This window comes from Dendrobates tinctorius, unplaced genomic scaffold, assembly GCF_039654945.1.
Source record: "Dendrobates tinctorius isolate UK_male_01 unplaced genomic scaffold, ASM3965494v1 ptg000027l, whole genome shotgun sequence".
Taxonomy (NCBI): domain Eukaryota; kingdom Metazoa; phylum Chordata; class Amphibia; order Anura; family Dendrobatidae; genus Dendrobates; species Dendrobates tinctorius.
The window spans coordinates 11,630,855-11,656,165 of record NW_027361695.1 but is presented as its reverse complement, the minus strand read 5'-3'; the positions used below and the strand labels follow the sequence as shown (position 1 = coordinate 11,656,165).

The window sequence follows — 25,311 nt, the reverse complement described above, 5'->3', positions numbered from 1 at the left end:
GTTAAAGCAGGATGTAGCCGGCAGAGTCATGTCATTATCATTAGAGGATGCAGCCAGCAGAGTCATCCTATTATCAAGAGAAAATGTGATCAGCAGAGTCATCTCATTATCATTAGAGGATGTGATCAGCAGTCATGTCATTATCATTAGAGGACCTGATCAGCAGAGTCATGTCATTATCATTAGAGGACATGATCAGCAGAGTCATCTCATGATTATTCAAGGACGTGGTCAGCAGAGTCATGTCATTATCATTAGAGGACCTTATCATCAGAGTCATGTCATTATCATTAGAGGACATAATCAACAGAGTCATCTCATGATTATTCAAGGACGTGGTCAGCAGAGTCATGTCATTATCATTAGAGGACCTTATCAACAGAGTCATCTCATTATCATAAGAGGACCTGGTCAGCAGAGTCATCTCATTATCATTAGAGGACCTGATCAGCAGAGTCATCTCATGATTATTCAAGGACGTGGTCAGCAGAGTCATGTCATTATCATTAGAGGACCTTATCAGCAGAGTCATCTCATTATCATTAGAGGACCTGATCAGCAGACTCATCTCATTATCATTAGAGGACCTGATCAGCAGAGTCATCTCATTATCATTAGAGGACCTGATCAGCAGAGTCATCTCATGATTATTCAAGGACGTGGTCAGCAGAGTCATGTCATTATCATAAGAGGACCTGATCAGCAGAGTCATCTCATTATCATTAGAGGACCTGATCAGCAGAGTCATCTCATGATTATTCAAGGACGTGGTCAGCAGAGTCATGTCATTATCATTAGAGGACCTTATCAGCAGAGTCATCTCATTATCATTAGAGGACCTGATCAGCAGAGTCATCTCATTATCATTAGAGGACCTGATCAGCAGAGTCATCTCATTATTATTCAAGGATGTGGTCAGCAGAGTCATGTCATTATCATTATAGGACCTTATCAGCAGAGTCATCTCATTATCATTAGAGGACCTGATCAGCAGAGTCATCTCATTATCATTAGAGGACCTTATCAGCAGAGTCATCTCATTATCATTAGAGGACCTGATCAGCAGAATCATCTCATGATTATTCAAGGACGTGGTCAGCAGAGTCATGTCATTATCATTAGAGGACCTTATCAGCAGAGTCATCTCATTATCATTAGAGGACCTGATCAGCAGACTCATCTCATTATCATTAGAGGACCTGATCAGCAGAGTCATCTCATTATCATTAGAGGACCTGATCAGCAGAGTCATCTCATGATTATTCAAGGACGTGGTCAGCAGAGTCATGTCATTATCATAAGAGGACCTGATCAGCAGAGTCATCTCATTATCATTAGAGGACCTGATCAGCAGAGTCATCTCATGATTATTCAAGGACGTGGTCAGCAGAGTCATGTCATTATCATTATAGGACCTTATCAGCAGAGTCATCTCATTATCATTAGAGGACCTGATCAGCAGAGTCATCTCATTATCATTAGAGGACCTGATCAGCAGAGTCATCTCATTATTATTCAAGGATGTGGTCAGCAGAGTCATGTCATTATCATTATAGGACCTTATCAGCAGAGTCATCTCATTATCATTAGAGGACCTGATCAGCAGACTCATCTCATTATCATTAGAGGACCTGATCAGCAGAGTCATCTCATTATCATTAGAGGACCTGATCAGCAGAGTCATCTCATGATTATTCAAGGACGTGGTCAGCAGAGTCATGTCATTATCATAAGAGGACCTGATCAGCAGAGTCATCTCATTATCATTAGAGGACCTGATCAGCAGAGTCATCTCATGATTATTCAAGGACGTGGTCAGCAGAGTCATGTCATTATCATTATAGGACCTTATCAGCAGAGTCATCTCATTATCATTAGAGGACCTGATCAGCAGAGTCATCTCATTATCATTAGAGGACCTGATCAGCAGAGTCATCTCATTATTATTCAAGGATGTGGTCAGCAGAGTCATGTCATTATCATTATAGGACCTTATCAGCAGAGTCATCTCATTATCATTAGAGGACCTGATCAGCAGAGTCATCTCATTATCATTAGAGGACCTTATCAGCAGAGTCATCTCATTATCATTAGAGGACCTGATCAGCAGAGTCATCTCATGATTATTCAAGGACGTGGTCAGCAGAGTCATGTCATTATCATTAGAGGACCTTATCAGCAGAGTCATCTCATTATCATTAGAGGACCTGATCAGCAGACTCATCTCATTATCATTAGAGGACCTGATCAGCAGAGTCATCTCATTATCATTAGAGGACCTGATCAGCAGAGTCATCTCATGATTATTCAAGGACGTGGTCAGCAGAGTCATGTCATTATCATAAGAGGACCTGATCAGCAGAGTCATCTCATTATCATTAGAGGACCTGATCAGCAGAGTCATCTCATGATTATTCAAGGACGTGGTCAGCAGAGTCATGTCATTATCATTATAGGACCTTATCAGCAGAGTCATCTCATTATCATTAGAGGACCTGATCAGCAGAGTCATCTCATTATCATTAGAGGACCTGATCAGCAGAGTCATCTCATTATTATTCAAGGATGTGGTCAGCAGAGTCATGTCATTATCATTATAGGACCTTATCAGCAGAGTCATGTCATTATCATTAGAGGACCTGATCAGCAGAGTCATCTCATTATCATTAGAGGACCTTATCAGCAGAGTCATCTCATTATCATTAGAGGACCTGATCAGCAGACTCATCTCATTATCATTAGAGGACCTGATCAGCAGAGTCATCTCATGATTATTCAAGGACGTGGTCAGCAGAGTCATGTCATTATCATTATAGGACCTTATCAGCAGAGTCATCTCATTATCATTAGAGGACCTGATCAGCAGAGTCATCTCATTATCATTAGAGGACCTTATCAGCAGAGTCATCTCATTATTATTCAAGGATGTGGTCAGCAGAGTCATGTCATTATCATTATAGGACCTTATCAGCAGAGTCATCTCATTATCATTAGAGGACCTGATCAGCAGAGTCATCTCATTATCATTAGAGGACCTGATCAGCAGAGTCATCTCATGATTATTCAAGGACGTGGTCAGCAGAGTCATGTCATTATCATTATAGGACCTTATCAGCAGAGTCATCTCATTATCATTAGAGGACCTGATCAGCAGAGTCATCTCATTATCATTAGAGGACCTTATCAGCAGAGTCATCTCATGATTATTCAAGGACGTGGTCAGCAGAGTCATGTCATTATCATAAGAGGACCTGATCAGCAGAGTCATCTCATTAACATTAGAGGACCTGATCAGCAGAGTCATCTCATTATTATTCAAGGACGTGGTCAGCAGAGTCATCTCCTTATATAAGCATTTTATAGCAGATGGCCGCTCTGTTGTATTGCTAAGGCATGAAAGCACACCGATTAGGTTCTGTCCGCATCTCCTCCTCTCTGGGGAAGGAGCTGTGCTACATCTATTGCTTCAGAGTAATACATATTATATCATATATAATGGCGCACAGTATTACTGTTATTGGTTTTATGTACAAAGCGGAATTATTCCTTCCCAAAATCGGCAAGATACATTGGGGTACTCTCACCATTTTGGTAGGCACTACGGTCACACAAGAGGTTGAATGAGACATCATCAGATGGATTGATCTCCCCAGTTTGGTCAACAACTTCCCTTTTTAGCCTTTCAATGGCTCGTCAGCACAAACCCAGGCGGCCAATAAAACAACATTTGCATCGGATATCCATAAATCCTTTATAACTCTTTTATGGAGACTCCAATAAAAAGGTTGTTTACAGGAATCCCATGTAATCAGCAATGAAGGAAGCCATGAAACTGTGTGTAACCAGCTAGTTAAACCTCATCCTATACGAAGCCTTCGATTCCATACGTTGGCTTACTGGTTAAGGCTGTTACCCTACGCTGGGGGGAAGGGGGATATGAAACCAATGCAATATTTATACGGGATTCGTACGTCCTCAAAAAAAACACTTTGTTGGTTTAGGAGTGGACCCTGAAGAAAGAAGATGGTACAATATACATCAAATAGATTCAGTGTAACCCAACACAGATGGGCCCGGGTGTATTATTCATCATTTGTCTTTTTTTTTCCCCAAGATTTACATCACCCTGGGACTATCGAGTCGATATAGCGCTACTAAAGCCAAAGCATAAATGGGGGGTGACCAGCTGGAGACTTTTAATTGCCTAATTAGAAAGGTCATTGTTTTGGTTCTTGTTACATTCCAGCTGTTAACGAGGAATTAATTCTTTCCCCCGTTGCACGTGTTCCCTTAGTAAAGAATGGATGGAAGGACATAAAGATATGACGTCTACCAGATAACACATTGTCACCACAATTAATTACCGTACGTCTTTTTAGACATCACTTACGGGTTTATGAATAATTATGTTAATAGAATTGGGTCTCATGAATAATTTCCCATGGAGGCGGTAAAAAAACAAAGTATATATGTAAAAAATATTTTAAAAAAATAAGTCCGCTTAATACAATGTTAAAAATGTAAATAAAAAAAAACAAACTGTTTAACAACAAAAAAAAAGTAGAAGGAGTGAAACTTTGTAAAAAGAATGATCTATAATGAGTGAGTCAGCTCTCTATTAGATCTAGTGGGGGATTTAAGCAGTTAAATACCCCAAGGCAAACATATGGGAAGGGTAAAGATAGGAGGGGCAGTACCAAATAGCCCAAAGCAAGACCACTAGAAATAAAATAATACAAAACAATACATAAAATATAAAACAAACAAAGACAGAAAGACAACAATAAATTTACAAAACTATCTGCATATGCCAAGCATGCGAACATAATCAAAGAAAAGGGAGGGGAACAAAAACAATCCTCCAAAAATATTCCAGACGATGGTGGATTATATGGGCTTTTTTTTTTTTGCACAATACTACGATTTTAAACTAAGCAAAAACTACGAGGAGTTACAGTATAGAAAGGGGGAAAGTGAAATGCCTATTTTACGGGATATCGTATATTTCCAGTGATTTGGAACAGACAGGAGGGCATGAAATGATTTGCGCTGCATGTCTGAGATTCTCAGCAGGAGTTCCTGGAGTAACGTTAATATGGACATGGCATCGGGTTTACAGGTTATCTTTTGATCAGAAAATTGGTCCGTGTAATTATTCACATACTGGATGAAATGGTTTCCTTTCATTGTTTTCCTTGAAATGTTCGGAACACATGGGATACATTTCCTTATGTAATGTACCACTTCTAAATCAACTCCTCCTGGGCTTCATCTACAAGGGATTCATTTCATTTTTGGACTTTTTTTTTTTGTCAAAGCTACAAATGTGAAATGGACCAATAATTAAAACTTACATCCTTTATGAGCAGGATTTGTCTCTCTACCACCCGTCCTACATACCTCTCCAGAATGTGCCCAAACTACAGACCCCTCCACAGTCTGCAAAACCTATAGACTCTTCAAGAATCTTTCAACCTATAGACCCCTACATAAACTAAACAAGCAACACACCCCTCCAAAACCTGCCCATTCTGGAAATGCCCCACAGAATTTGTCCAAGCTACAAACCACAACAGAAAATACAAAACCTACAAACCGCTCCAGAATTTGCTTAACCTATAGACTCCTCAAAAATCTTCCCAACCTACATGACCCCCCCTACATAAACTAAAAAGCAACACACCCTGCCAAAATCTGCCCAAGCTACAAACCCCTATAGAAAATACAAAATCTACAGACTCCTCCAAAATCTGCCCAACCTAGAGAGCCACTACACAATATAGATACCTCTACAGAATCTGCCCAACCTACAGAGCCTGACACAATTTGCTCAACCAAGATATCCTTACATTACCTTTTCAACCTACAAAAACCGACACAGACACCTACACTATTTGCCCAACCTACAAACCCCTAAACAATCTGCTCAACCTAGAGTCCCCGGTACAATCCTTCCAACCTACAGACTCCAACACAATCTGCCCAACCTACAGACCCCACAACAAATTGCTCAACCAACAGATCTCTACATTACCTACCCAACCTACATACCCCAAAACAGAAGCTTTACACTATCTACCCAACCTACAAACCCCTAAACAATCTGCCCAACCTACAGACCCCTACACTATCTGCCCAACCTAGAGAACCTAACAACGTCCTCCCAACTTACAGATCCCTACACAATCTGCCTAACCTACAAACCCCGACACAGAAGCCTACCCTATCTACCCAACCTACAAACCCCTAAACAATCTGCTCAACGTAGAGACCCCGACACAATCCTCCCAACCTACAGACCCTGACACAATCTTCCCAACCTACAGATCCCTACACAATCTTCCCAACCTACAGACCCCTAAACTATCTGCCCAACCTAGAGAACCCAACAATGTCCTCCCAACCTACAGATCCCTACACAATCTGCTTAACCTACAAACCCCGACACAAAAGCCTACCCTATTTGCCCAACCTACAAACCCCTAAACAATCTGCTCAACCAAGAGACCCCAACACAATCTTCCCAACCTACAGATCCCTACACGATCTTCCCAACCTACAGACTTCCTATATAAACTACTTACCGTAACTCAACCTGAAAACAGCCTACAAAATCTGCCAAACATGCAGACCTCTGCAGAATTTCTCCAACCTACTGTCCACTATCTGCAAAATTTTCAGAAATCTCCAGAATCTGCCCAACCTTCAGACCCCACTTCATGAACATTAGGGATTGGGTCTTGAGTGTCAAAAGTGAGTCACAATTGCTAACTAGGATGAAGTTTTGACTAGTGTCTATAGTGTCAAGACATTTAATACCGACCCATCTGTACAAACAAATGGGATACGATTAAGCTCAGTTTACTCTGTTACTAGGAGGCAAACACTGTAGCAATGACACCTATACAGAAAAAAAAAAAAAAAAAAGAGACTGCACCCACAGATATAGCTGAGCTGACTTTGTAAAGAAGAGCTCTGCTGAATGGGTTAGTGGCACTGCCAGCTCCTGGCATCAGCGCCCTGGGTATTTTGCCAGGAATAACTACATTCAATTATATCTTCCTCCTCCACCTCTGCCATTGTCTAATGGTGCCCCAGGTATTTTCTATAACTACTAACACCCCTGTTTTGACAGATCCAGCAGTGTTTAGCTCGTAGGATGCAGTAGAGAGTAATGCCAAGTAATCTACAGAGCCGAGTTTGTAATCAGGCATAAAATGCCACTGTGTTATCTATCGTTTTACATAGGACTGCAGGTAACATATGTTTAGTTACCATGATGCACAAATGACGCAGCTGTAAAGAAGAAAACGCATTCAGCTCTGCTACATCTCTATGTTACAGATGAGGGCAAATCAATGATTAAATCAATAACTATGGTAATGTAAGACTCTTCTTGCTGAAATAGACCTTAGCAACTTTATCGGTTACGGTGTCCTCCCACTGGGAATAAAAAGAAAGCCCCTCAATTATAAATGAGAGGAAGCATATAAATTGATAAAGAAATGATGAATGAGGCACAATGACGTCTGGACGCCTGAGCCCCCAAGTCAAATGGACACGAAACAAATGGAATATGCTAAACTGGAGCTGGCTCTGCGGAGAAGGAGGGCATCTGCTGTGAAGAATTATCTTGTCATTATTCTGTCCCATAGAGAAAAAAAGGCAAAGTGGGTCCTGAGGACGGGGCAGGACGCCGGGCTCCAAACAAAAGCTAAAAAAGATGAATCTCTATGTGGAGAAGGTCACAGTCCAACGCCCCGAGCAAATCAACTACATCCCCCCTGCAAATAATGGAGCACCACCAAATGCAATCAATGCATCCTTCTCATTCTCCCAACATTTCTGTTCCATGCGGATATCTATCTAGATCTTACATCTCCTATAGATATCTTCTATCTACTTATCTTATACTTGAAAAGAACATATTACCCAGCTAACAAATATCTATCTCATATTTAGCTAACATCTATGTATCATCTATTATTATGCTTTGCTTAATATCCATCTACATCAAATCTATCTATCTAGTGCATATCTATTAATCTCACTTCTAATATCTAGATCCTATTTATCTAATATCTACACCTGTCTATCTTGTTGTTTAATTCTAAATTAGTATAAGTTAGTAGCGCTACCTGCAGTCCTGTGCCAATTCACAAACTCAGCTCTGCTAAGTCAACTAGAGCTAGAGCGATAGATAGATAGATGGTGAGATAGATAATAGAGAGATAATAGAAACATTGATAGATACTGTGTAAACTCAATAGATCTACACCAGATAGCTAGATAAATAGTCATGGGGTAGGGGATAGAAACAGACACGCACTAGATAAATAGATAATGGATGGTTGGACGATAGCTACGTATGTGACAGATGGATTATAGATAGATAATACATAGATGATAGAGAATATATAATAGGTAGATAGATAGATAGATAGATAGATAGATAAGAGAGATAGATAGATGATAGATAGATAGATAGATAGATAGATAGATAGATAGATAGATAGAAGGGGAGCTAGATAATAGAGAGATAATAGATAAGGATAATAGATAAATAGATAGTAAATAGATATAGACAGATAATATATAGATTGATAGATACTGTGTAAACTCAATAGAGCTACACCAGATAGCTAGATAAATAGTCATGGGGTAGGGGATAGAAATAGATATGCACTAGATAAATAGATCAATGGATGGTTGGACAATAGCTACATATGTGATAGATGGATTATAGATAGATAATACATAGATAATAGATAGAGAATATATAATAGATAGATAGATAGATAGATAGATAGATAGATAGATAGATAGATAGATACTATAGCAGTGTATATTATTCTGTATTGCATGTATCCCTATGGGTCTACATCTAATGCCCATGCCACATCTACTTTGCAGTCAAGTGTACAGAAGACAGTCACAGACAACAAAACCCAAGTCTGCAGACAGGAGATAAGAAGATGCCCACCTACCAGCAGCAGAGCCCAGATCCCAGGCAGAGCTCCTGCTAGTCCTCAGTGACTGCTCTCCTCTTCCATGCTGCTCCAGCCTCACTCACACATGATGCCCATCCAGCCTTCTGCTCTGCTGCTCAGCTTGACAAGACATTGGGAGTCACTTGAGCTGAAATGAGCAGTGGGGCTTTGTCAGAGCCCCTTAGAGCAGAGCCACCCATCAAGCAGCAGGCTGCAGGCTGAGAAGAAGTCTACTGTGTAAGCCATCAGCAGCAGGACAAGTGGGGTTCCTGCCCTTTCTGGCTGAGTCTTTAAGAACTCCCCCCTTTTCTTCCCAAATCTTTTCTTTTCCAGCAGGATAAGATCCAGTGCACACAAGGGGTTTTCAGTGTTTCCCTTTTCTTCTATTTAAGTGACCCTTTATGTCCAATTTGCTCTCTAGGATCTTGTAAAGGAAACCCTCAGCCCTATGGAGAATGATTGCCAGCTCCTCTCCCTGTGCCAGAGTGTGGCTTGTTGCAGAGCTCGCCTCTGCTGAATGCTAATGATGCAGTGATGTCAGCAGCAGCAAACCCCAGTCTGCCCTGGGACCCTTCCACTGGTCACTGGCTGCCTCCCATCATCCACTCACATAGAAACCCACCTCCCCTAACAGATCAATAACCCCTCTGGGTGTTTAGCCCAAACACGACCCATTGAAACTGCGCAGTCCTGTTACTGAACATCTGGCGACGATACAATAATTAAGAGGAGAGCGATTAAACGCTGCGCTCCTTTTTTTTTTTTGTTTTCCAACAGATCTAGTTGGTCGACAACCAAACACGAACACATTTTCCGTATTAAGTTACCGCTTTGTATCCAGCATCTGTTTTATGTTGCTTTTTTATCTTAAGTGGACGTGGGTTATTTGAGGCAGCCTTTAGATTACAGGGGTTGACGCATGGACACACAAAAGATCCTAAAAAGTCCTTTAGATTTTTATTATTTTAGATATTTTTAACAGATGGGATTGGAAACAATTGGATCTAGTGATTACAAAAAAAGACGTATAATTTGATTTATTTTTTTTATCTATACTGAGAACCTCCTCTCAATCTCGCTGCTCCGCTGATTCTGGAACAGTTTTCCTTTTTCTTCTGCGCCCCTCCGTTCCAAAGTTATACCCCCTGGTAATAATGGTGTGCAAACTGTCTCTTTAAGTTCTCGGTGGGCGCTGACTTTTTCGCCTCTGATACTGACCAATCAAAATATGGCCACACCCACAATGAAGTTCTGTGGTACATGCCCAGTTGACTGATGGGGGGGGGGGAATTTGCACTATTATTAAAAGGGGACATAACTTTGGAACGGAGGGGCACAGAAAGAAATGAAAAATTGTTCCAGAATCAGTGGAGCTGTGGCAATTGTAGGACGTACTTGGCTTAAACTAAAAAAAAATAGTGAAAGGTTCTCTTTAAAAGGGTGGCACCCTTCCCACAACCCTGCTAGGACATTTTGAGTTAGGGCTCATGCAGATTGTTCAATCCCTGCCTACGAATGCTATCCTTGTTTCATTCACATGTCTGTGATCTTTCTCGGACCATGCAGTCCACAGAAAAATCAGGGAGACATGTCCTATTTTGATTTGAGGGTTGGATTAAAAATGGCTATGCAAGTTTATGGGTCCTTGGAAAAATCAAACAGCACTTGGATGCCATTTCATAGAATCATAGAATCATAGAATCGTAGAGTTGGAAGGGACCTCCTGGGCCATCTGGTCCAACCCCCTGCTCAAAGCAGGATTCGCTAAATCATCCCAGTCAGATGTCTGTCCAGCCTCTGTTTGAAGACTTCCATTGAAGGAGAACTCACCACTTCTCGTGGCAGCCTGTTCCACTCATTGATCACTCTAACTGTCAAAAAGTTTTTTCTAATATCTAATCTGTGTCTCTTCCCATTCAGTTTCATCCCATTGCTTCTAGTCTTTCCTTGTGCAAATGAGAATAAAGTTGATCCTTCTACAATGTGACAGCCCTTTAGATATTTGTAGACAGCTATTAAGTCTCCTCTCAGTCTTCTCTTTTGCAAACTAAACATTCCCAAATCCTGCAACCTTTCCTCATAAGACAGGGTTTGCAGACCGGTCACCATTCTGGTCGCTCTTTTCTGAACTTGCTCCAGTTTGTTGATGTCTTTTTTAAAATGTGGTGCCCAAAACTGGACACAATATTCCAGATGAGGTCTGACCAAAGAGGAGTAGAGGGAAATAATGACTTCACGTGATCTAGACTGTATGCTTCTGTTAATACATCCTAGAATTGCATTTGCCTTTTTTGCTGCTGCATCACACTGTTGACTCATATTCAGTCTGTGATCTATTAGTATACCCAAGTCTTTTTCACATGTGCTGTCACTTAGCCCTATTCCTCCCATTCTATATATGCTTTTTTCATTTTTATTGCCCAGATGTAGTACTTTGCATTTCTCCCTGTTAAAAACCATTCTGTTAGTTGCTGCCCACTTCTCCAGTTTATTTAAATCTTTTTGAATTCTCTCTCTCTCTTCTCTAGTATTAGCTATCCCTCCTAGCTTTGTGTCATCAGCAAATTTAATCAGTTTACCCTCAATTCCTTCATCTAAATCGTTGATAAAGATGTTGAACAATACAGGGCCCAGGACAGAGCCCTGTGGTACCCCACTTGAGACATTCTTCCAACTGGATGTGCAGCCATTTACGACCACTCTTTGGGTCCGATCACTAAGCCAGTTATGAATCCACCTAACAGTTGCCTTGTCCATTCCATACTTAGTCATTTTTTCAATAAGGATTGTATGAGAGACTTTGTCAAATGCTTTGCTGAAGTCAAGATATACTATATCTACAGCATTTCCTTGATCCACCCAATCAGTGATACCGTCATAGAAGGAAATTAAGTTAGTCTGACATGACTTATTAGTTAGAAACCCATGCTGACTCTGTTTAATCACTTCATTCTTATCCAGGTATTGACATACATGTTGTTTAATAATTTGTTCAAAGATCTTTCCTGGTATAGAAGTCAGACTCACCGGCCTATAGTTGCCTGGGTCCACCTTCTTCCCCTTTTTGAAGATAGGAACAACATTTGCTCTTCTCCAGTCTTCTGGCACTTCTCCTGTTCTCCAAGAATTTTCAAAGATTATGGAGAGGGGTTCAAAAATTTCTTCTGCTATCTCCTTCAGTACTCTGGGGTGTAATTCATCTGGACCTGGAGACTTGAATTCATTTAGGTTAGCTAAGTGTTTCCTCACTATCTTTCTGTTTATAGATATCCTGGATTCTTCTATTCCCTTAATAGGACAGTGAATAACAGTCTGATTTTCACGGACTATCACACATGAGAAAAGGGAGAATTTTTTTTTTTTTTTACTCCACGTACGAGGAAAACTGATGACACTCCGACCACACTCTGATCAAAATAATGTGAGAAAAACCAGACGTCTGAATGAGGCCTTAAAGAGGTTTTCCCCAAATCAGAGGTTCTGGTCCGGAGAAATTTTCTGCGTAGGGTCAACTTGTAACAGGGGTTCTCTCCGCTGTCCCTGAGATCTAATTGAAGGGTTGTTCCCAAAATATTAAGTTAATCCCTAAACACAGCATAGGGGACACCTGACTGATTGCTGGGGCTTCAACCACTGGGAGCTCCAGTGATCCAGAAAATGTGGCTCTGCAGAGCCTGGCCTCGAATGGAGCAGAGGTGTGCAAGCTCGACCTCTCCAGCTTTCTCCAACAGTCCCACTGACAATGAAAAGAGATCACTGTCCTCGGCTTTCTCCGGCAGTCCCATAGACAATGAATGGAGCGGAGGTTGAACATTGTACACCCCCTAGGCTCCATTCAAGACGAGGCTTCCAGAGTCTTGTACTTCTGATCAATGTGGGTCCCAACAATCAGAAAGCTATCCCCGTACCCTGACAGAAAAGGGGCTCCTGTGCAAGAACAATAAATTGACACTTTGCAGTCCAAAAGTTCATCATAATGCACAATTCCACCTGCTTTGGAGCTGGATGTGACCCCCTTACCTCTTGGACCCCCGTGCGGCTGCACAGGTTGCACCAATGATATGTCCGTCCTTGCCCTTATCGTATGGGCAGATAATAAAGTGGGGTATTGTGAAAACCCTTTTAATGGAAGGGGTCTATTATTTATCCCCCTTATCTAATAGTCACGGGGAAAATAAATCATCTACAAGTGTCTCTATTTTTGGAGGACTCAGTATGAGTCAACATGCAATATTTAATTTCCCCTCTGGAGGCGCTGCAGAGTATGTTGCCTGGTTGTTTTGCAGAGTTGATCACTGTGGTCTCGGTAACAAAAAGAATAGAATCTATCAACAAAAATACTTTTTCTTTCTTTTTTTTAGATATGGACAGTCCCTTAAACTAATTTTTGTGAATTATGGGCAAAGGTGGTCATCATAGTATTGATATGACCACTATAACCTAAGGGTGGATGGTACGGCAATAAAAGCGTCTATGGTCTTGCACTAATAATGGAGGTTCATGGGATAAAACATAACATGGAACAGATGGGAAGCCATGACGTTTGCCTAATACTAGATTTTTGGCTACAGACTTCCCGTGTACGGCTGGAGATTTTTTTTAAATCAGGGAATATAAAAGTTCCAAAAAATATTAGACCCTTCATCTAATCGGGGTCACCCATATGTGCCAATGACCTACTTTTGTTGTTCGGCGGTTCTCATTTTCAGAAATGTGACCGAGGGTATGAAGGACAATGGGAATTCCTAGTGGTACGCCAGCTGTTTTGAGGCAAGGTCTCATCTAATGGCGGTTTGTCTTGGCTTAAGTTTAAGAGGAATGCTGCCAAACCTGAATTTTTAATATACCATAATCAAAAGCAGTTATTATACTGCACACTGTGCAATAAACCTCACAGCAAGCATTCTGGGTTCTCAGCAGAACGATAAAAAAATAAAAAATAGTTTACGCAAGTGAAACAACTGCCCCTAGTGGCCACATTAAGTACAATTCAAATTGCAAAAACATTGCCACTAATGGCTTTCACCGACAGAAGCGCTGCCCCTAGTGGATGCTCGAGGCCCAATTTAATTAGCAGAAATACTGCCCCAAGTGGTCAAATTAAGAATACCCCCTAGTGATCATTTTATGACTTGCCCAGAAGCTACTCACTAGAATTTCTGCAATCTGACATATTTACCACTGATACTTTCTTTGTAATGTTCTTGACTTCCTTCCTCTCCAAAGTCAGAGAAGCAAAAATATCACCATATCTCTCATGTGTCACCTTTGGCAGCTCTAAAACCTAAAAAAAAATTGAGCTGGAGCACATGTTGGTGTATGTGCAATGGATAGGTGTGCGATCACACGGTGACCATTTAACAAGCAGAGATAGGTACTGTCCCGATTGGGGTCACCTTGTCGTGGTGGGATGGCTTTTACATTTTTTTTTAATCAAAAGAATGTTAACTAAGTACCCTATGTCATTTACATGTACTATTACTATTTTTTTGCTTACTATAGGGTATTTGCTCATTTTGTTTTTATCTTAGGTTCTACATATAGAAGCTCTGTTAAAGGGACGATTTTACTACTAAAATGCAAGCTCTTTTGGTATAGGCCCTAGACAACAGTAACCATAATACCTGTCTTGTAGCAGTCTGATGTGCTAGCTCTGAGAAATCAAGCTTCTAAGTCACATGCAAATTAGCCTGGAAGTGCATTAGGGGTGTGTCAGTACACCTGGACCGAATAGACACGCCCACAACGCACTTCCAGGCAAATTTGCAAGTCGCTACACCTATCTGATGTACATGACCTTATGGGGCAGGTATTTGCAACTGGTGGCTCTCGCGCTGTCAAGAAACTACAACTCCCAGCAGTTCCTGATAGCTTGAGGCTGTAAGAGCATGATGAGCGTAGGAGGTTAACAGCTGGAAATTACAGATCACTTTTTTAGAGGGGAAAAGTTAACCAAGTTTTATTTTTCTATTGGGGTTCCTGTTCTAGGAAGACCCCCAGTTTGGATTGAGAACGGACTTAATTAAGAAAAATAGCAAAAGACTAGGAAAGTGAATGTGGCTAATTTAAAGGGAAAATATCATAAAAAAATGACCTATTGTTTAAATAAACTTTTTGTGTTACATGTAATTTTTGCCACTTTAATTTTCATGTCACAATCTGTATTAAAAAAAATAAAAATTAGAAATCTTGCCATTTTCACACTGGCTATTAGTGACTTATTTCGTCTCTAACTTCTGGTTTCAGAAAACAACACATGTAGATTAGCCACAAAGAACCGACTCTGATCTTTTGAATGGGCGCATCTAATGAGCGTGTGCAATGAGGATGAGGATCTGCTTTGATCAGTGACGTAACTTGAAGTTCATTGGCCCAAATGCAAAATCTTCAAGAGATCCCCCAACTGTCATGGATCCTTAATAGTACTGGCCTTCTCATATGGGCCAAAAGGACGTTTTGGACACCTCTTGGCTCCAGGATCATACAGACAGAGAAATCACTGGAGAAGGACATAATGGTCGGAAGAACAGAAGGAACAAGGCGAAGAGGAAGACCAGCCATCAAGATAGCGTTGGAGAAGACCCTGGTGGACCTATCTAGGTTTGCACAAGATCGATCTTCCTACAGAGCATTCATTCATCAAGTCGCTATGGCTCGAGATGGAGCCGAAAGACATTAAAAAATAAAAAAAAGTTCCAGGGCCAGAGTGTAGCTGCACCGCCTGCACCCACTACAATTACATCCCTGGTTGTGACATCACCTATTGTGATCGGTGGATCCTGTGCCATCAGCTGTGCATTGCGGTGTTACCTGTCATTGTAATCCTGCCTTTAATGATAAGAAGCCCTGCTGAAAATTCTTCCTGAAGAGGACAGAAACTATATAAAAAAAAAAAAAACACAGCCAACACTTTTTTCTTAAAATACACGTAACACACACACAAGAAAAAGATTTAAACAATAGGTCATGGTTCGGATGATAGCTTCCCTTTAAAAAAAAATAAATAAATAAAATAATCACAAAATTGTAACCCTGCCTCTGATGATAAGGAAACTGCTGAAAACGATTTAAACCAAAAGAGTAAATATTGCAAGAGTACCAATTTTGTTTTTGTTTTTTTTTTTTATAAAAATCGTGATATCAAAAGAAATGAATTTTGCAAGATTACTTTTTGTTATAAAAATCGTGATATGAAAAAAAAAACACATCACCAAATGTTTAAAGAAAATACATGGAACATAAAACCTTATTTAAACATTAGGTCATTCTTATGATAGAAACAGCCTACAAACAGAAAACTTCTGTTACTGACTAATAGGGAAAAAAAAAAAAAATATGGGAAAAAAACCAACTTTGTTTCCATTCGTTGCCTTTGGGTAAGTTGGAAATTTTCCATACGATTGTATGGTAAACCACGAAACGTGTCGACGCAAGACAGGGTAGATCTACGACATTATGTATTCTGGTGTTATGAAATCCATGACCTTCTGTTTCTGCTTCTTGTCCGCAGCGTCGAGAATTCGAGGCTTCGGTAACGCAACAGCGCTAAATAATTCATCTGGTTCAATAAAGTTTCGAGCGGATGACTATCACAGCGGGGGGGGGGGGGCATGACGACCGGTGTGTAGGATTGATTCTCTGCGCAGATGTATTATGTGTGTAAATTACCATTGACGGAGACGGTATATACACTATATACATATATATATATATATATATATACACACACTGTAAAGTAGATCAGTAACAGTTCTGCCCAAACATAATAAACACATAAAAAGTCGATGAGATAAGAAATCATCAACCTTAATTAAGTTCAATGGAATATGGGTGTGTAGGTTTGAGTGAAATTTTACACACTCCCTAGGCATAAGATAACTTTTACAAGCTTGTCACACCTTTGAAGACATTAGCGCACACACCCAATCACATTTAATAGCTGCCTGACGTAGCTTTTGTGCTTTGCAAAACTAGTTGTTCGTTTTACAGCAGGTCTACAAGTAAAGGAGGCTTCTGCCCCAAATGAGCGCAAAATCAGCAGCACATGCCCTTATCTATAGGCCGCATAAAAAGATGTACCGTAATCAGTTGACGGACGTCCGTCAACTGACCGCTGCAGGGTGCTGCACTCTGGTAGTCCTATAGACAATGAATGAAGCGGAGGTTGAGCATGCGCACCTCCGTACCATTTAACATGAGGCTAAGCAGAGCCCGATTCCAGAGGTACAGAACCCATATTTTGGGATTGTAGGAAGCAATTTAAGAAAACATCTTAGCATTTTTGGAACGACTCATATTTTTGTGCACTGGAGTAACCCAATTTATTAGGAGGTTTAGGTCAGCCAACCCGTGTACCAGAAAATGAACGCTCATGGCTGATGTAGATTTGCGTTATATTTTCCGACTATTAATTTGTCCCTTGCATGTCTGCAGTGGATGAGAAACCTGAAGTCTCACGCACACGTTGCATACTTGTGACTTGCAGATATAAATCTGCAGCATGTCAATTCTTTCAACTTTTTTTTTTTGCTGCAGGTTTCACCAATACTAATGCGTGGGGAAAATCTGCACCAAAAACGCAAGTAAAAAATGCAGCAGAAACACTCGTTTTTGCAGCTGCATTTTGCCTGTCAAGAGACGCAGACATGATGCAGAAATTTCGGTACCAAATACTTAACCTTTAAAGGGGTTGTCCCACAAACAAAGTTGGTTTTAATCAATAGATCTTAGAATAATAATATTTTCTACAATAGGATGCGTTTAAAAAAAAAAAAATGTTCCTGTGCCGAGATAATCTTATAAATGTGTCCCTGCTGTGTGCTGTGTAATGGCTGTGTCTGACCGTACAGGGACATGGTCTGATCATACCACGGCTCCTGGGCAGGGGAGGAAGCAAGAGAGTTTACAGACATTACTGCAGGGGATTGCAAAAAAAAATATATTTTTTTTTTTTTAAGGTAAAACATTTTATTAAAAAAATCAGGCAAGAAAACGCTTTAGCTCACAAAAAGAATCAGCAGTGATCCCCTTCTGTAATGTCTGTAGACTCTTTCCGCCCCCTCCTCCTTGGGTTTCTGGAGAGCCGGTCAGCTATCTCATTTCTTCCACTCTCTTCCATCTACAAAAAAATGACAAAAATACGTTCGAAGAAGAGTGCACGAAAACAGAACCCATGAGGCACACCATGTCCTTCTCCTACTCTCTACTGATCGATCCCATGGATCAACCCAAAACACATTTCCAAACTCAATGGGAGAGTGATTTAGGCCAAACTCTGACGAAGGATCAGTGGAAACGGAATTTAACACACAAATCGTCTATTTGTTCGCGCTCCCATGAGGGCAGTTACAAACTATTATCGCGATGGTCTAGAGTCCCAACCCGCCTGCATGAGATAGTCCTTGATGCCAATCCTATGTGCTGGAGATGTGGGGAGATGCATATTTGCTGGTCTTGTAAGCTTCTTTCCCCTTTCTGGGAAAAAAAAGTTGAACTAGTGATAGGTAAAATCACAAGTCTGATCACAGACCTAAATCCGGCTCTCGTCCTTCTCCATCACAGCGACATCCCTCTTAAAACCTACAAAAATTCTATGTTGAGACACAATTGCATCTACTAGAGCGCGCATTCCTTTGTAGTGGAAAAAAGACACCATCCCAACAATCTCCCTATGGTTTGCTAAAATGAATGAGATAATGCGGATGGAGGAATTAACCTCAACAATAAGCAACTCGTATGGGAAATTTATACAAATCATGGTACCACTGGATGGAATTTAAATCCACCAATCAATATCGCGATCTCATCGGAGACAACTGATTTGACAGTTCCGGTGCCTCTGGATAGAGTTCACTGTCCCCTTTGTTGGTACTTCCCCACCTCCCTCTTGTTTCTTCCTCTATTTTCTTTATTCTCTCCCTTTTTCTCTCTTATAATCTGATTTCTTCTTTACGCTTTGATGTTATTTTTAATGTAACTGTAAGTACGAATTTTGGCTATGCCTACTGTTTAATGCTATATGCATTGTGATACCTTTAATGGAGTCACTCTTGACACGCCTGAAATTATGATGGTAGTGACACTTGTATTTGTGCTTTGAAAATTTAATAAAAGTTTAAAAAAATTTTTAGAAAAAAATAATGAGAAACTGCAAAAAAAAAAATTGTGCAGTGTTTTTGGTGATTAGAACTAACTTTATTAACATGTTCTGTAGACAAGTCATATGTCTAAACTGCAGAAAATAGCTTCACAGTATTTTGACTGCAGAAAATAAAAAGCTATAAAAATGTCATATGTGAACTTTAAAATGGTTGAAGTCATGAGATAGCGGACAGTTGTTGGACTGGTTAGTAAACAGCTACGAGACCAAGTTTTCCAGTTAACCTTCTTCAATTCCCCTAGGAACATACATAGTTGACTTCATATATATATGCAATTGCAACACGAAAAAGGGATAAGTGACTGCCCAACAGCTCTGGTTCCACTTATCTCCAGGAAACACAAACAACTCCGTAGGTTTTACCCAATGTGTTTGATCTTGAATTCCACTGAAACTAGCAAAACCTTTAAGGTCCATGACCAGATTTAGGTGACCTGAGGGTCCCTTGCTGCTTTGTGTCCCGCCATGTACAGCAGGGCTAGGGCTATTTTACACACAAGAGTGCAAGAAAATTGCTAGTTGTAGTTTTTGGTCAATAATTATCACCCCAGATCCTCCTAACAACATCTAAGTTTGGTTGAAATCATCATGGAGCAATCTCCCTCACTAATGTCTCCTTGATGTTTTTTCTTGGGACCCCCATGGTGACGCTAAGGACAAACATACTATATATCACCACCTGCTGTTTTTGGTCAGGGGAGCAGCAATAAGCATGAGATTATGGAAAGGACGAGTGCTATTTACTACATGTCCTCCTAAGGAGTCATAAATACCAACAGAGTAAGCTATGCTGAGGATACAAGGACATCATGGACATTGCTGAAATCTCTTTCCTTGATGTGGGAATTGATACCAGCTACATGGATCCGATGTGTAGAGCTCCTGTAATAGGGAAAGCCTCCCGGGTATATCTCTCTCTCCAGTTGCCAGCTATGCCCCCTAGAAACTTCCCAGAAGCAAAAGTTTTTGGAATATTTCCGAAATAAGAGAGCAGTCTCAAAAGGAGAAGTAAACATTTCTGGTGGTGTATTGAACATACTCACAGACAACCACCCAAAAAGTTGGCAAGTATACCTGAAGGGGTGTTTTCGGATGAAAGCCTCAATCCATAAGCTCCTTGAGGACATCATTGATTGGGACTTGTCTACTTGCAACTGCCCCCCTGAAACGTGTGAGGAAAGTTGATCCTACTCAGGAAGACCTGGCATGTCCACATGTTACATGGATATTCATTTAAATGGTCACCAATCTTCGTATCATCAATTATAGCCGGTTGTTGGGGTTGAGAAAATCCAAATTGGTGGAAATCAAATTTAAAAATGTGTTGCCTTGGTGAGATAATATCTTTAACTTGGAACTTTGGATTTAGAAGGTCTTTGGACTTAAACGATCACCAATGGCTACAAGATCGGAGCCACTGGTGCTTTGGCCTTGGCCAAGTTCCTTCTCTTACCCAGATACCATGAGATCTTGTTATGTTCTTGTGTTGGGCATCTAAAGAATACTCATCGGTTTCAGTAACGTCCCTGTTTTCAATGGTTCCTGTGACTGGGAAGCAGTGACACATATAAAATAAAAGTCGAGATGCAGTAGGATTATGGGACACCAGGAAAATGAACTCATCTGGATGATTGACAAGACTTCTTTAGTGGTCCCAAAAGAGATGGCAATGTTAAATGGAAGATGTTCCAGAACTTATAAAGTAAATCCCCCGTACACATGAGACTAATGTTGGCTGACGACCGCCAACATAGACGGGTTCGGACGACAGTCAAAACTGTATGGGAGCCCAGGACAATTTATTATCAGGGAAATATCGATCTAGCATGTCCAACTTCAGAATGTAGATCATATTGTCTCTTGGAAACAAGCTGCCATCAGACATGTCTGGCGACAGCTATCAGCTGAACAAGCGCTCCTGTGTATGGGAGAGATGGCCGCTATGGCTGGAGGCCAGACGATAGGCCAAATCATCACTGGGCTGACAGGCATCTAATGTGTGTGGTGGACTCAGAATTTCATCCTCCTCGGAAAGATATCACCCCAGTCTGGTTCCCACCACATCTTGCTCTCCAGCTGTGATCTTCTGTTTCACATGGTGATTGCACAACCTGGACAAGACAAATAACTGATATCTTTTGCACCACACAGGAAAGTCTGTTGCATGACGCACCAACTAAATATGTTAACCCTTCAAATATCAAACCACCACTAACAGGACAATTCAATGCAGCCTAAGCAAAATATGCAACCTAGAAAGCAGCTCTGCCGGCCATAGAAACCTTAAGCTCAGAGTCTCCTGTGTAATGAGATGTATGTTTGCAGAGGCAGACTCTTATCAGATAATTTTATCAGCAGCAGATCTTGTTATCAGGAAAGTGGAGATAGATGAGACTGAAAGACCTGGCAGGACCTTTGATTTGTACCAAATTGTGCAAGTCAATGGAGAAATATAGAGAGAGCACATTGGTCACTGAAGGCAACACAGAGCCAGGATCCTCTTCTGTTATCGAGTGGCTTATCTAGGCTTCCTTGGTATGAACAATGCACACAGAAGACGCTTCAGTCTAAACTTCAGTCAACTTTGACCTTTACATCATATCTTTGGAACGTCCAGAATATTTGCGCAGGCCACAGACAGACAGGGAAATTTTATATAGCACTTCTAGTGGAGAATATCTGCATAATACAGTGTTCAATGAAGCAAACTGTAAGGATGTGGACAAAGGGAAGATTGCCATAGCTAGGGCATAACAAGATGTCCGCAAGTCATTATTGCCATCTACTAGGCAAAGATTGTTAGAAAAGAAACAGTAGAAAGGATTGCATCAGCAGGAACTGCATAACGAAGTGCGTGACTCCTGACCTGAATAGATTGCAGGAGACACCAGGTCAGGGGACAGCTGTGGCGCAGTTAATAAAAGGCCCAGGTAGGCAGTGAAGGGGAGGAGCCGGTGCCTGAACCAGTAGGTGGATGGCTGCCAAATCGATTAACCAGACCCGGGTGAAGAATCGAGTAACCAGGATCTGGGCCAAGTGACCAGAGCTGATTATTATTATGCCCAATTTGTCTTTTTTTCTTCTGTTGTTCCAGTAGACACAAAGGAAAAAAATGTGTATAACAAAACATACGTGATTGCAATTTTTCTGGGAGAAATACTTAATTTTCTGGAAAAATTTCAAGGATGCCAACACTTTCAGCCATGAATCTATATCACAAGAGACATGGGGCTGCAGTATAGACATCACAGGAGACATGCGGCTGCGCTATAGACATCATTCATTGCATGCAGTAGATAGAGGTGTGTGCGCCGGCTCGCATAGGAGAAAGAAATTAACGGCTGTTTGGTTCAGTAGGTCCTTGCAAGGCTTGGATGTTACATGGATCCTAAAGTATGGCCTTATTACGTCCTCCTGAAATGGGAATTTAATTGGATTCTCAGGTCTGCACACAGTGCAATAAGCATTAAACTCCTTTTGTGATTTTTTTTGTGTGTGTTTTTCTAAAGACAAGTAGGACACCTTTTAAAGGTGGGCGCATAAAGACTCATTGTATGCCTTGATGATGGGAGGCTGTGGAATATATTCAGCTCCATGCCCAGCGCACCAAGGACGCATAAACAGAAGTGATTTCTACATGAAAAGAATCTTACATACAGAGTCAAACTTTGTAAATCAAGTGATAGAATATAAATTGTGTTATTTCACGAGTATCGGACAGACACAGGTCTGTGCTAAGGGATTCCAAAAATTACTAATTGCTAAAAATGCATAAAACACTTCCAGAAATACAGTCCTAACACAAGACTGTTAAGAGTCCCAAAGCAGAACCATGACATGGGCGAGATGATGGAGCTTCTTAAATGTGTTTACCCCTGCTCAATTAAAGGTCACCATACACTGGAAGAGGTAGTTCAATACCCCTTTAACAGCTAAAATGGCCATAATAAAAAATTTTTAAACAAATATATAAATAGAATATATATATATATATATATAATTAATATATATATATGTAATCATTTTTTACACGTTATTTTAATATATTGTATATATTATTTTTTAGATATTTAGTCTATCTAAATATATATGTATATTTATTTTAAATATATATTTAGCTTATATAAATATCTCTATTTGTATCTCCAGATGGTCATGTGACATTTTTAGGACTCGTGACCACTGCAGCCACTCAGTATTTTATGTCTCGTGACCACTGCAGCCACTCAGTATTTTATGTCTCGTGACCACTGCAGCCACTCAGTATTTTATGTCTCGTGACCACTGCAGCCACTCAGTATTTTATGTCTTGTGACCACTGCAGCCACTCAGTATTTTATGTCTCAAGACCACTGCAGCCACTCAGTATTTTATGTCTCGTGACCACTGTGACCACTGCAGCCATTCAGTATTTTATGTCTCAAGACCACTGCAGCCACTCAGTATTTTATGTCTCGTGACCACTGCAGCCATTCAGTATTTTATGTCTCGTGACCACTGCAGCCACTCAGTATTTTATGTCTCAAGACCACTGCAGCCACTCAGTATTTTATGTCTCAAGACCACTGCAGCCACTCAGTATTTTATGTCTCGTGACCACTGCAGCCACTCAGTATTTTATGTCTCGTGACCACTGTGACCACTGCAGCCATTCAGTATTTTATGTCTCAAGACCACTGCAGCCACTCAGTATTTTATGTCTCGTGACCACTGCAGCCATTCAGTATTTTATGTCTCGTGACCACTGCAGCCACTCAGTATTTTATGTCTTGTGACCACTGCAGCCACTCAGTATTTTATGTCTCAAGACCACTGCAGCCACTCAGTATTTTATGTCTCGTGACCACTGTGACCACTGCAGCCATTCAGTATTTTATGTCTCAAGACCACTGCAGCCACTCAGTATTTTATGTCTCGTGACCACTGCAGCCATTCAGTATTTTATGTCTCGTGACCACTGCAGCCACTCAGTATTTTATGTCTCAAGACCACTGCAGCCACTCAGTATTTTATGTCTCAAGACCACTGCAGCCACTCAGTATTTTATGTCTCGTGACCACTGCAGCCACTCAGTATTTTATGTCTCGTGACCACTGCAGCCACTCAGTATTTTATGTCAAGACCACTGCAGCCACTCAGTATTTTATGTCTCAAGACCACTGCAGCCTCTCAGTATTTTATGTCTCGTGACCACTGCAGCCACTCAGTATTTTATGTCTTGTGACCACTGCAGCCACTCAGTATTTTATGTCTCGTGACCACTGCAGCCACTCAGTATTTTGTCTTGTGACCACTGCAGCCACTCAGTATTTTATGTCTCGTGACCACTGCAGCCACTCAGTATTTTATGTCTCGTGACCACTGCAGCCATTCAGTATTTTATGTCTCGTGACCACTGCAGCCACTCAGTATTTTATGTCTCCAGACCACTGCAGCCACTCAGTATTTTATGTCTCGTGACCACTGCAGCCACTCAGTATTTTATGTCTTGTGACCACTGCAGCCACTCAGTATTTTATGTCTCAAGACCACTGCAGCCACTCAGTATTTTATGTCTCGTGACCACTGCAGCCATTCAGTATTTTATGTCTCGTGACCACTGCAGCCACTCAGTATTTTATATCTCGTAACCACTGCAGCCACTCAGTATTTTATATCTCGTAACCACTGCAGCCACTCAGTATTTTATGTTTCGTGACCACTGCAGCCACTCAGTATTTTATGTCTCGTGACCACTGCAGCCACTCAGTATTTTATGTCTCGTGACCACTGCAGCCAGTCAGTATTCCGTCCATTCTGACCAAATAATAATTGCTGCAGCAGTCATGTGATGCAACAACGCGACTGCAGTGATTAATTTAGGGCTCTTACCCATCCGTTTTAGGAAATGTTGGCCCCTGGACCTATACTGAGCAAATTTTTTTTTTTTTTTTTTAAGATGGTTAATGACGAAATCCAATCGACAGCTATTCTTGCGTTTCGTTTTGTTTTTTTTTTTAAACTACCATAGGCTTACTGCTAAAATAATTCTAAGTAGTAGACAACCCCTTTGCTAAAATGTACATGGCATGTTTACATATTGAGAACCAATCTGTCGCATGAAGCCGTGTCTAAAAGAAAAAAAAAAAAATCAAGGCATTTATATAAAAAAAATATATTCAG

The 25,311-nt window shown here is 40.8% G+C and overlaps 1 protein-coding gene across 3 annotated transcripts in view; it reads right to left on the bottom strand.

The window, feature by feature from the left end:
- The window catches only part of PRICKLE2 (prickle planar cell polarity protein 2), a 280,528-nt gene that overhangs the window by 79,149 nt on the left and 176,068 nt on the right, over nucleotides 1-25,311 (bottom strand). Inside the window, exon 1 of one of the 3 annotated variants that reach the window (XM_073569768.1) lies at nucleotides 8,984-9,599. The exons of 1 other annotated variant lie outside the window; for it this stretch is intronic. The gene's annotated coding sequence lies outside the window, so the exon portion shown is untranslated. Of the gene's footprint in view, nucleotides 1-8,983; nucleotides 9,600-25,311 lie in introns of those variants that run through there. One more of the 3 variants, XM_073569767.1, reaches the window with a different exon arrangement.